Raw genomic sequence first — 14,232 nt, forward strand, 5'->3', positions numbered from 1 at the left:
AAGAAATAAGCCAGAGGCTTATAGAATGTATGTGGCCCAGAAAGACAAACTTATTTCTTGTTCTAATGAAATATGTTCTGAAATGATCTGTGATCCAGACAAATCTCTTCTAACACAAAACACACCCAACAATGACTCCCCAAGTGGAGGAAATGGCTCCAGATCGTAATTCTACAGCCAACATCATGTTCCAGAGCTTCCTGCAACCACAAAATGTTCTCGTCCATCACACAAACACAAACTATGAAAACAAAAGTACTCTAATTCCTTGATATGCACACAGACCACAAAAACTAAATCACTGTCCATAATTAAATTATAGACTTCAAGATATGCAACCCAACCTTCTATGCACAAATGTCATAAAAGCTAAAATGGATATTCTGAAGCCTTTTGAAATGATACTTTACAATAAATATGCCCAATGTCAAATACTTTGTCTAAAACCACAGCAGATCCTTTATATCACAATTCCAATACTGCATATTTTAAGATGGTGTTCTTATATACAATAGAAATCCTTTTGATACCTTCAAATACTTAAAGCATGCCACTACCAAACAACTCTCCAACTTCCTTTTTCCTTTCTCACATAGTGATTTTCTTTCCTCACCCCACCCATCTAACTCCTATTTCTGAGATTGCCTCTGAACATTATTTTGCAACAAGAGAAAGTAATGGTTTCAAAAACCAGCTTTCACTCGGGAGGTCTCCTCAGACCCCATCAAAGTCTTCATGAGTCCCCACCTGCCCAGCATGGCTGCTGCCTGGAAGGTGGGGTAGAACCTCCAGGGAGGGTGAACGTAGCCACACCCCTAGGGGACACCTCATTCATTCACTGACCAAGAAAAGTTAACTCCTGTATACTAACCCAAGGCCACTAGGCAAGCGCTCTACCACTGAGGCCACACCCCAGTCCAAGAAAAAGTCACTCTTCAGCAGACCAGGATATTTGCCTCAGCATAATTTGCAGAGCAGATACAAAGTTATAATCAGAACAGAGTGAACTGAACTTGGACACAGAAGGGGCAGGGGGATCAGGTGGAAAAATGAAAGTTTAGCTAGGCATGTTGATGCCTTCCAGTAATTCCAGTGACTCAGGAGGCTGAGGCAGGAGGGTTCCAAGATAGAAGCCAGCCTCAGCAACTTAGTGAGACCCTGAGCAACTTAGTAAGAGCCTGACTCAAAATAAAATAGGCTGGAGATGTAATTCAGTGGTAAAATATTTAATTCCCAGTATCAAAAAAAGAAAAAAAGCTTAATGTCACCAGGCTGAAAAAGCTGATATATCCATCTCCTCAACAATCCCTTGCTAATGAAAGATAACTCAGATTACCTCCTGAGTTTGGTAACAACACTAACAGAGCCGGTAAGGTTGTGCATGCAGGTCTCACAGGCCTTTCTGTATCTGTCAGGTGACCCTGTACATCTCTGCTCTGATTCATCATGAACTTTTTATATTTAACTTTCAAAGAGAAATAAATTCTCCATTTCTAAGTCATTGACAAAAAAGGATGATCGTCTTTATCTGCAAATACTGCCAGTGTTGTTTGAGTTTCACTACTGATAAAATACATGGCAATGTATTTTTATAGTGAAGAATTGTTTTTGAAATAGTTTCAGGTCACTGAATTTAAAAAATAGCTTAAGGCCACATCCCCCTCATCCAGAAAACTAGTTTCTTCAAATGTCACCATCTCACCTGGTTTGCTCCCTGCTGCCCAACGCACTTCTCCTCCATACAGATGCTTTAGGGTAATTTCTTGATAAATACTTTGTATTCCTACCATCTGTACTTTCTAAATATCAACAATTATTTCCTTAATGTTTCAGCACTTTGCTCAAGGTCATAATAACAATCCATTTTTATTCCACTGTACAATGAAAAATACAGAAGCCTGAAATGGATTTCCAGTATTATTAGTATAAACTGGATTTTGCTTTTAGAAAAAAATTTCATTCATTCTCATACATATTCATTCAATAAATACTTAATCATAACACAATTGGTCTAAGTGCCAAAGTCATCATGGTCAATGAAACTAACATGGTCCTGGCATTTATGGGCCCTACAGAATAGTTTCCTAGGATTAACTTCTTTCATAAGATGTATAGCTAATCAGATCATGGAGAATAAAGATTTCCCCATTATTCATTCATTATTCATTCCTCCATTATTCAGTATTTGCTAAGCATAATCAACAGATAATTAAGATATTAAAAATATCTATCCTCAGGCTTGGTGGTAGTCCCAGCTACTTGGGAGGCTAAGGCAGGAGGATCAGTGCTTAAGCCCAAGAACTTGAGGCTAGCATGGATAACACAGTAAGACCCCATCTCAAAAAGAAAAGAAAAAGGCTAATCAACATATCAAGTAACTTCCCTATAATTTCAAATCGTATTTAACATAAAACATTATTTGTCCACCTATAATATAAACAAATGTATTTAATATGATATATTAAAATAGTATAAGAATAATAAAATCATCCTAATAGGCAACTACTTGAAGGGTTTTGTTAGAATCTGCATTTTTTTTATCTTAATGCATTACACATCGGTGCACTAAATAGCTAAGCACTTTCTTCTCTCATGTCCCGCCTTCCCTCAAACATCACAGGTAACTTAAAAAAAAAAAAAATCTACTGGGACTAGAGTTATAGCTCAGCAGTAGAGCGCCTGCCTCATACATGTGAGGCACTGCATCCAATTCCTAGCACCACATATAAATAAGCAAATAAAAAATAAAGGTCCATCAACAACTAAAAAAATAGTTAAAAAAAAAAAAAAAAAAGGAAATCTACTTTCCATGGTGGTAACTACTGAGTGAGCTTTGACTTTGGAAGCTATGCCATTAAATAGAACAGTATGGAAGAAACTGTCACCTCATTTTTAATTGATTGCTAAGGTCTTTGAAAAAGGTGAGATTCACAAATCGTTTGTTAGAAGGATATAAAAAAAAAAAAAAAAACCATAGCTGAACAAGAGGACATTTTAGGCCAAAAATATCTTGCAAGTAGACTTACAGGAAACATGAGGGTTTAGTAGAAAGAATGTAGGCTTTGGAACAAGGTGGATTTGGGTCTCACTTCTGGCCTCCTCATTATTATTAGTTTTTTTTTTTTTTTTTTTTTTGGCCCTTGGGCAAGTTACTAAAATTCTTTCCTTCTCTAAGGAAAATAGACATGGAAAATAAAACTCAACCTGAATTGTCAAAAGGATTCAAAATAGTGAATGCACAGGGGCTGGCTTTACACGCAGCATGGTGGACATGTTCCACCCCAGCCCCAGGTGACAGATCTAAGCGGGCTCTACTTCCAAGGGCACAAACCACAATCCGACACCCCAAACCCCCATTCCTCTCACTCCCCCGAGACCATTTGCTCATGTCCGTGTTTGCTGTTCACTTGCTCTCTTAGACGTGCCATTGCAAACCTTCCCCTGCTCCCCACCTTGGCCTCGCCGTGCACACAAACCAGCGCCTTTGCCCCATGCCCACTAGCTTCAAGTCAGTGTCACTCTCTTTCCACTCCCACTGCTCTGTGTCAGTCACTTCAATCACTTAGGAAGAGGAAAATGAAGTGAAAAGAGAAATTAATGAAACTATTCCCACTTGAGAATGACTCTGGTAGAGAGTCTAGTTCAGATGAATAAAAATAGTGCATGAAAGAAATGGGGGAATCTGTAAGGAATAGCTCCCGGCACCAGGACTGGCTGGGTCGGGATATCTCCGGGAAAGGAAACACGTTCAAACAAGAACCAGACAGCGCTTTCAGAAAAAGAAAGAAAATCACTGTCATGACAGAAAGCCACCTGCTCACTAAGACCCAAGTAGGGGTTTGGTGGAACAGTATTGGAAGACCTTCTGCCACTGGTACTGCTACTGCAAGGAAACCAACAGCTAGCAGACCTCCCCCTCCTCTCACGTGGCTGGAGTTTCTGCCCTTCCAGGAAGCAGACAGGAGTTCCAACACCTGAAGCTTTCATTCATTCATTTTTTTTTTTTTTCCACACTGCTAAGGATAGAACCCAGGACTTCGTGCATGCTAGGTGAATGCTCTACCACTGAGCTACATCCCTGGCCTATCTACTTCTTTTAAAGAGGGTTATCTCAATCTATATCCAGACTATGATCCCAATTTTCTGAGATGGTGACACGATCCATAATCAAAATTACACCACACTCCATGGTTCAGTACCCAGGACTTGGCAGGCAGTCTTGGCCTGGGAGACCTTCCTTCTAAAAGTTGGCCCAGCAGCAGCCACAAAGCCATTCTTTTGATTTTCTTGTAATCTCAAGTATTAAAATCAGTAAAGATCTGCTTACCAATATTATCTTAATTCTAATGCCAAGATTAATGTTTTAAAATCCAAAAATATTTTAGGCAAACTATCTGTCCCAGAGGATCCATTGTATGTGACAAGAAAATGTCATAGTCTCACCCCTCTGAGAACTTCAGGTTCAATGTCAAACACTTACTCTGTACCTAAAGCAGTAACAGTCTTAGGACCTTAACTTAGGAAGCGAGGAACAGCGTGCTAACAAAGTGTTCACTAAAGCTATCAAAACTCTTCAGCTTTCGTCCAACAAAAACCATATAAGCTACTATTTCTCTTATCATGGAATATACTTAATACTTATTGTTGCCTATAAATACCATACTCTCTAACAAACAAGATTTTTTTTCCTGCCATTTAAAGAGAAAACTTTAAATGAAAGTATCTTGCTTGCCCTGAGGTCATTGGTCTGTTTTCCTTTTCAACCATTTATATCATTATCTTTTTAATTGATGCTCATTTTTAAGGACTGCTATTATTTCAAATTAGAATCATTCTGATAAGTGAACCAATTAAAATACTGTTAAAATATACCATCAAAACCCGGAGAGCTGCTGTTCATACAACAGACATGCCAAGGCTGAACTGCAGGCACCGTCAGACTAACTAAAAGCACCAGCCAAATCTAACAATTATTACAGCACTAATGACCCACCGTGCTCGGCAAGTCTGTGGGCAAGAACTAGAAAAACACTGAGAAGAAAGAAAACCACATTCCGCTATCTACTTTAGTTCTAAGTCTTCAGTGAGGTTCAGGGATGAGCTACCTGTAGAGCCACCTCCTGTGAACACATGTCCCTCTTTGACCTCCACAGGGGTGACTTGTGGCATCCTCTCACCAGGAAGACGAGAGGCAGAAATGGCTCGCTGCACTCCAGGAGAGCGCATCTGAAGGTCAAGTCCTTTCCCCAGGTCTGCATGTGCACCTGGCAGCCAGTCAGAAACAGAGCATGGCCTCTGGTCTTGGGCCTCAACCAGTGGCCACATTCCCTTCCAAAGAGGGTATTAAGTTTCTCAAGATCTCTTTCTGTTCGAGCATGCCCTGCATTTATTTGTTTGTTGCTCCACTTACTATGCTATAAAAATATTATTCTGGAAGAGTTCAGCCAAAACCCTCTAAGTCATCATGCTACCCTCCCAAGGACATCCCAAGGACATCAGGCCCTTCCTGAGCCTCTTCACCAACCCAAGCTTCTGCTTCCTCAGACCTACAGCCCTGCCACAGCCCTGCCATTTTCTTTATCCCCAGACCTTCTACTCGTCCCCCAACTCCTTCCCCATGCTTTCATAACCATGCACACCCTAATGCCTTTTTCATTCACGTGCCATTTTCTTCTTGTGCATGCTCTGCTCCAAACATTTGGTTACAAAAGGCAGCAGCAGAAAGTACAATCAAAATTTTACCACCACCCTTGCTCAGCAACCTGCACGAGCCTTTGCCGTTCAGCCTGATATGATTAGATGGTTAGTGCCGTGAGGGCCCAAACCCCAGCTCCCACTCATTCATAACATTCCTTACCTTGCCTTCCACTCTAAAATCAGGTGGAGACAGAAACATAGGAGAAGCTGTATCCTCACACACACACACTTCAGGAGGGACATTGCTTCTCATCCTCTTTAAACTGTGTTTCAAGATGTTAGTGGGCTTTTTAGAAGACTTGTAAAAAGACGAAAGAAAGGGAGAACATGCAAGGGTGAGGTGGTAGTAGGGTTTCTCTTCCTCCCTAGACCATGTTTTGGGTTTAGAGACCTGTAGGTGCTGGATAGCCAGTAACTGCTGCCCTCCTGGTGAACCTGGGCTGAGGGTAATAGACAGTGCATTGGAAAGACTCAGGGAGAAGTGAGGGTGTTTTATACCCTGAACCAGGTCACATCTGCACTTGGAAACCCACCTGGACTCTCCTTCTCCCTTCCTGAGCTCAAGATGGCCTTCATGGATCTACAATATCTCCAAGAACACATTTCCACAGACTCCAATGCCTACCGCACCGCCACAGCTCACATGGAGTCCAACAGGAATAAACACTGGCAGCAAATGAAAATCCAAGTAGCAGAGGCAAATCTAGGAGGGTAGAGTGGCTACAACACTCCCCTGGGCAGTGACCTCCACACATCTCCCTCTGTAGTGGGCACAGAGGCCTGGGGAGGAAGTTCCCAGAGGAGCCTAAGCATACCACAGCACAGCAGCAGCATACCCAGAGCAGATTCCTCACCGGAGGCCCCAGGCAAGGAGGAAAAGGGATCCAAATCCAGTGAAAGAACACAAAACAATGGTGCTGGAGATAGGAAAAGCAGCCAGGTGGACCAGAACGTTTGAGGGAATCCTGGAAAATAGGGAGCAGACACAATCACACCCACTGCAAGGATAGGACAGCAAAGACGACAGCACAAACTTTTGGAGATGAGTAACATCCTTCCAAGGGGGGCTCGGTATCAACCCTGGAGTTGAAGATAAGGGCGTGGAGAGGGCCTGGGGCAGCCCAGGGATGGTGCAGGAAGAGCTCAGGGCAGAAGGGATGAGCTTCCATGCCCCTCCCACCATTCTTGCCCTTTCTCTTCCCAGCATCAGGCCACGTAAAATAAGTCAGTCTCAGAAAATCAAGGGTGGAATGCTTTCCACTAGAGTGAGATAAAAGGGGAAAAGGGTGGGTATCAAAGACAGAGGGAAGATCAATGGACCAGAAGGAGATCGAGGGGAAGGGAAGGCAGGGCAGGAAAGGGGAGGAAACGCAGTCCAAATCTGACAGAATTATGCAAAGTGCACCCATAAATGCACCACAGCGAATCCACTTTACATATACCTATAAAGCACCAACTAAAAATATATAGATTTATAAACATAAGGAAAATCAGTAGAGGAGGGGAAGGAAAGTGCGGGGGCGGGGGGTGCATGGGGTGTGGAGAGGAGGTACCTGGGACTGAAATGGAGCAAATTAAACTCCATGCATGTATGATTGTGTGAAAATGAATCCAACTATTATGAATAGGTACACTGTACTAATAAAAGCATTTTTAAAACCCTAAACAAGATCTATATACCTAAACTCTATATCTGCAAACTCCGTTGATCGTTACGTACTTTTTTCCTATTCGATTCCCACCCAAAAGGCATTTTGTGTTGTTTCATTAAAGAAAAGAAATCATATGGAAGAAAATATTTTAAAAAAACCAGTCCTACGACTGGAGGAATCCTAGTGTGGTGTTATAGAAGAGCTAAGGGAAATCCTGAGTTCACGGTGTCAAAGGCACCTGGTAGGCACCCCTTCCTCTGACATCACCAGCGAAGGACAATCTGCGTGCTGCTTACACAGGCCTGTTTTACAAACTCTACAATTGCACAGAAGATCAAAGCAATCCTCCCAGTTTATCTGCAGAGTTCTTTACTCACAAAACCAAACCAAAAACCAAGGATCATAAGTTATTTGAGGAAAAACTAGAATATGAAAGGGGCCAGAATAAACACAGGACAACTGACCCCAGAGGAAACAATTTCCAAGAGAGAAGACGGCATTAAAAAAAAAAATCTATTAAGTATTTTAGGAAAGATTTGAGACAATATTATGCTCATAAAGCAAGATCAGGCTTCTATGAATAAAAAAAGTGATCAGAGCATTCAACAAGACGGTAAGAAATAAATTTCAGATGACTGTTAAAATAAACTTCAATGGATTTGAGAAATAAAGTGAACCATGCAAAATAGCCAAAGCTGTGATCTGGGAGATAATGTTGAAAAACATCATGATGCAAAAAATCTCAGAGACAAGGATTAATATATTCAGAGGTAGAAGAGGCATTTCAGAGCCACTAAGACCTTGGGGGACAGGGAGAGCAAAGCACTAAGAAAGTCTCCAGAGAATGAGGACCTGAGCCCTCGGGATGTTCGGCCCAGTGCCTGAGAAGCAGCTCGATACAGGAACACAGCACACCAATGCCCTCCGACACCCAAAAGGGCTCTAGATAGGGCACACCACGTCCTTCACAAGTCATAAGTGGCTCAGTGGCTCTGTGGCAAGAGAACCAAACCATGACTGAAAGGCCTCACTTCTGGTCTTGGCTTGAGGAACACTTTACATGAATGTGCAGGACGAGTCACCTCCATATCCAATCATTCCCTCCAAAAAAACAGAGATGGTCATGGTCCTTCCTGGCTGTGCTGGGGATGCCACACATGCAAACCACCTAGCGAGCGGGCAGTCATGCAAACCAACTATGATTGACAGCTGTATACATGTGAATGCACACAGGGATGGAATCGATGTAAGGCATGCATCACGGGTAACAATATTAAGGTTTCAGCTAATATCCACAAGGTCACATTCTCACTATCTGTGACCCTTCAAAATGGAGCCAGGCCCTCGAGTACACAGTGGCAGCATGTCATGGAGTAAGATGCCTCCCAAATGAAGTTTCCTATGTTTAGACTCCATTGTCAGGGTCAGAAATCGTACAGCAGAAAGAGATTAGGGGCTATCAGAAGACTTGGGGTTAGTCCCTGCTTGTAACTAACTACCTGATGATCTAGAAAACACTGAGGCATTTGGACTGGACCAGCGGTAGTCACCTGACTGAGCTGCAGAATCACCACTGGGTCTCCTGAAGTCCTGCCCGAGAGTGTCTGCCGGACAGGCCAGAAAAAGAGACCAAGCGAATCTCTTTCTCTGTTTTAAACTCCCAGAGGATATTAATGTGTAATCAGTGCCACAAGCACTCAGACAAGATGACCTCTGGAGGTCCCACCAGCTCTATGGAAGGCGAGAGGGCCATGCTGAGGGCATTTAAAGCCGCTCTCTCCTCTTCCCATCAGTGCGACTCTGAGCTTTTTTTTTTTGGTACTGGGGATCAAATCCAGGGGCACTCAACCACCGAGCCAGATTCCCAGCTTTTTTAATATTTTATTTAGATCCAGGGCCTTGCTGAGTTGTTGAGGCTGGCTTTGAACTTACAATCCTCCTGCCTCAGCCTCCCGAGCCACTGGGATTACAGATGTGCACCACCACACCCCGCAACTCTGAGGTTTCTAATCCTTGTGAATTTCACTTTCCTTCCCTGTATGTGGAAATAACAATGCATCGCCTGTAGTGTCCTGGGACCTAAATAAAATTAAACAAGTGAGGAACCTGAACTCAGAAACTGACTCCTAGTAGGTGATCTCAAACAGTAATCCTTATTATCACTACCATTCCAATTCTATAATTAAAGTATAGAGGTGTGTGTCACCTCACAGAGGGGTGTGTGAGCTGAAAGGTAAGTGACATCTAAAGTGCCCTGACAGAATGGACTGACCAATGGGATGGGTGCTAGCGGGGGTGGAACGAAAGCATGGTGGCACCCAGGGCAGCTGCCCGAGAGGGGATGGGTACAACAGTGCTCAACACCTGCAACAGGACGGGAGCCCCCGGGCAGGAGGCCATGGGAATGGGCCTTCCTCCCCACAATGAACAAACTCTGAGGATGAGAAATCTGGGTGGGGACAGTGAAGTACAGTGAAGTTGTAGCTGGCTTCTGCCCAACCAGCCAGGGTGAGGGAACAAATCCCAACGCAAAACTCTTTCAACTGAGACTCTTGGTCGATTTATCCCAGTGCCAGCACCACTATCTCCCTCTCATGCTAAAAATAAAAATGTTCAAACAGCTCTAATCGGTCCAACAACACGTTGGCCCTGCAACCACCTCAGAAGAAGAAGGGAATGTACAGAGGAGCTCAGTTTAAGACAAATCTCAGTGTCATATTTTAAGTAAGGTTCTTAGAATGTACTCCAGCGTTCCTGGGGGCGCACTGCACAGGGGGACATTCATCTGAAAGCACTCCTGATCCAACCAAAGCTCAACACAGATGTGCCAGCTACTCTTTATCTGGCTCTATTCTTAACTTCTCCCCCTTCCACCATGGATAACTCAGAACAATACAAAATTCCTTGTTTAACTCATTCTCATCTCATTTTTCCACCACGCCCTCTCCTCTGCAATATAGACCCAGCCAAAAATAATCTGGCCAAATTCAAATTCAATGGAAATGGCTGCCACCCTTGATGTTGAACCACTTTAAATTTTGCTTTTCTGAAGACTTATGAAGTCAGAGGAGCCTTCAATTCACCACAAAGAGGAACCCGTTTGATAAAGTTCTCCCATCCCTGAAAAAAAAAATTTTTCAATTATTTTTTGTTATGCAAATGGCCTGAGATAGTGTAAAAGTCCTGCTTGAATGACAACGGGGTATAATTGGCTCCCAGAGTTTGCTTTTTTCACCTTTAATTTAGGATCCAAATTCTGGCTTTGGCCAAGGGTGACAATGAATTTTTCAACTATGTCCAAGTGCCCCACTGGCACTCAGAACATCAGGCAACCTGGACACTGACCCTACATCCAGCAGTCAGGGATGTGGCCAAGTGGGAAGGCTGGCAGCAGATGCCCACCCGGCGAGCCTCACCCGCTCTGTGCATAGAGTAAGCCCTGCTCCAGAAAAGAAATGAGGCACATTCTTGGATTTCTGTGTCCATTTTCATGACCTGAAAAAAATACCTGGGATTTTACTTCTGAAAGGTGCTTCTCCCGAGGGGGAGAAGAAATAAGGATTATGAAACTTGCTCATGCTGTTTTGTACTAAAACAAAGCACCAATAACTAGACCAGGACCCTGCTTCTGCCTGCTCTGCCCCATTAGGAGTCAGGCTTCCTGTGACTTCTCTAAGCTCCCAATGGTCCATCTCGTCACTAAGAGTCACTTTCAATGCTAAACGCTCCCTAACTCGCTCCATTAAAGCCCTGGGCCACACGCAGGAATTCCCACAGGTAATAAGAGGATTCTAATCTGGGGTTGATGAAGTATTTATCTAAGTCAGAAAACAAATAGGAAGACTAATCAGAGAAGAGGGAAAAGATGAGAAAGTAATTACCGAAGAAGAGACTGTGCATCTTCTTTGACCCAAGAATACCTCAAGGTCATAATTACCATGGAAATTTTATGTAATTTCTCAGAAAATGCCTCTAAAATTTTATAATGCAACAATCCAGGAGAGAAATTCAAAGTTAATTGGTTTTGGTCAAAGGTCACTTTGTAATACTTAATTACAGTCTAAATTATTGTCAAATTGAAGTTCAGAAAAAATGGTTAAATTAAACATGGACTGCAGCTGAGTTTCAAAGGCGTAAACCATTTTCCATTCTTAGGGGTTTCCAGCTACTTGTCAAATCTTCTGAATGTTACACATTATTCCAAGTCTTTTTTGCTTCTGGAAATAAAACTCAGATGAAGGAAGCAGTTTGGGATAGAAAATCCTTATTTTATTCTGCCTCTAATTGAGAATCAAAACAAATGACATGTGCTCATAACAAATGTCCTTGTAGAATCAGAGAAGATTCACTCTGGGTCTTGGCACCAAAAGAGAAAAAAAGTACAGAATAAGGATCTTTTTGCAGTTTTGTTTTGATTTTTTTTTTCCCTTGAAGAGGACTCCCAAATGGTATGAGCTTGAGGTTCACCAAATGGGGATCTCCCAGGGAGAAAATATTTGCAAAGTACAGTTCTGACAAAGGGTTAATATCCAGGATATATAAAGAACACCAAAAACTCAATAGCAATAATAAGACAATTAAAAAGTAGACAAGAGACTTAGACATTCTTGAGGATATCCAAATGACCAACAGTGTTACTAAATATCAGGGGAAATGCAAACCAAAACCACAAAGAGACATCACTTCACTCCAGTAAGAATGGTCATCCCCCCAAAGACAAAAGATAACAAGTGCTGGCAAGAGGGCGATAAAGGGCAGCCCCTGCCCACCTTTGGTGGGAATGCCAACGAGTGCAGCCATTATGGAAAACAGTGCGGGGCCTCCTCAAAAACATTCAAAATAGAACTACCATACAAGACCCACCACTGATGTGCACCCAAGAAATCAGGGTGTCAGAGACACGCCTGCCTCCCACGTTCACTGACACTGTTCACGGTGGCCAAGAAACGGAAGCAACCTGTGCATCCACCAGCTAATGAATGGATGAGGAAAATGGGACACTTACGCAGCATGGAACACTTTCAGCCATAAAAAGAATGAAATTCCGTCATTCGCAACAACGTGGATAGAACTAGAGAGCAGCATGTTACGTGAAATAAGCCAGGCAGGGAGGCAAGTGCGACGTGACCTCACTCATATGCAAAATATTAAGAGGCTGATCTCATGTAAGTTGAAAGCAGAGAGGGTCAGGGAGAGGTGGGTTGATGGGCACTAAATTACAGTTAGATACGAGAAGCTCTGAGTGCTACTGCACAGTGGGGTGACTACGGGTAACAATAACACGCTGTATGTTTCAAAAAACTGGAAGAAGGGATTTGAATGTCTCTGCTATGAGGAAATGCTGAAGGAGTTATGTGGAACTTCAACATTATACAATGTATACATGTATTGAGATGTCACCATACCCCATACAAATGTATGATTTTAGTTTTTATCAGTTAAAAATAAATTTAAATATTTTAAAACAAATGACTGCAGTCTCCCTAGATCTTCATTTTATTTTATGTATTTATTGGTTGGAGGGTGGACAGCCTTACCTAGTTATCCAACAACTTCTGGGAAATTTCAGTGGAAATAAATTTCTCTCAGGAAGCCACTTACCCGTGGCCCTCATAATTCTGCCTTCCAGACAAACGCCAAGAAAGGATTCAAGGAGTGTCCCCCACCTCAGGTCCAGGGGAAGGCAGAGCAGGGAGGGGGTTGGTTACCAGAACTGTGCTCTGAGCCTCTTTTGGCAGTAATCAAAACCTTCTTCCAAGACTGACCAGAACACAATTCTTAAATTGAAAACTTCACACGTGCCAATTTGACTTCTCTTAGAGAAACAGTGTACAGGGAACATGACTTTTTGTAAATGGTTCTTATTGATCAATTGTGGGGAGATGTGCATAACGTAAACCCTGCCATCTTCACCACTGTTAAGTGTGCAATCTGGTATGTTCCTGCTGTGGGGGCTCCACCACCCTCCTCCAGGACTCATCCTGCCCACTTGTCTCCCTTGGACTTCCAGCCTCCAGAACCGTGAGCAGACACACTTCTGCTGTTGAAGCCCAACAAGAACAAAATATGATCCTATTTCAGGAGACATTTTAAGGCACAAATGAGATCAGATGGCTGGAAACGAACCCCATGACCTGTCAAGGCAGACGCCACCTGATCAGTCACCTAGGATTAGTGGCAAAGGCACCAGGGCCTACCTACTGAAGAAGTGGCATCTTGCAGACCAGGTGGACCACAGGAGTCCAGGTGGAGCCCATCCCTGGAACTGGTACCCTGTGGCAGAGCGAGCCGATGTCCAGTCCCAGACAGGTCTCCCATCAATCCCAATGGAGGTTTGTGGGCCTTTGCAAACCAGAACAATTGGCAGAATATGAAAGAACTTGACGCACTTCAGTGCCCACGAAGTACCTAGAGAAAAGGAGGTGTGGAAGGTGGGACTGTCACGCTGCACCAGGTAGCTTGGGAGTACAACCTCCTGCAGCTTAGGAAGCCCCCTGTGCCTTATCTCGTCCACCTTCCAAGGATCCTTAACAGTCCACTAATAATTGAGTGGTAAAGCTGGGATTCATCTGAAAACATTTAGCATCATCACCTCCAAAAAATCTCTAATCCAATGCCAAAATGTCTGCATAATCCATCTCTTGTCACTAAACAACCTGATAGCAAAAAGGTATTAGTACCCTTTATGGTATTTAGTAAACTACATGATAACAAAAGCATTAGAATTAAGGAAAGTCAAGGCCAATCTTTGACAGTGGCTGCTAGAAACACGATTCCATCTGTCCAGACCCCTAACCCCCACATTCCAATCTGCAGAGCCCTCTCAAACAGGAAGCTATTCATAAAGCAATCAAGACCCCTTCCAGCCCCCACCCCCCACCCC

The 14,232-nt window shown here is 43.1% G+C and overlaps 1 protein-coding gene across 5 annotated transcripts in view; it reads right to left on the reverse strand.

The window, feature by feature from the left end:
• Positions 1-14,232, reverse strand: part of Tiam2 (TIAM Rac1 associated GEF 2) — a 233,630-nt gene that overhangs the window by 152,741 nt on the left and 66,657 nt on the right. The window contains exon 3 of one of the 5 annotated variants that reach the window (XM_048805928.1): positions 13,547-13,757. The exons of the other annotated variants lie outside the window; for them this stretch is intronic. The gene's annotated coding sequence lies outside the window, so the exon portion shown is untranslated. The remainder of the gene's footprint in view (positions 1-13,546; positions 13,758-14,232) is intronic. 5 annotated transcript variants of the gene reach the window in all.

The sequence above is a fragment of the Marmota marmota genome, unplaced genomic scaffold (genome assembly GCF_001458135.2).
Source record: "Marmota marmota marmota unplaced genomic scaffold, marMar, whole genome shotgun sequence".
NCBI classification, from domain to species: Eukaryota; Metazoa; Chordata; class Mammalia; order Rodentia; family Sciuridae; genus Marmota; species Marmota marmota.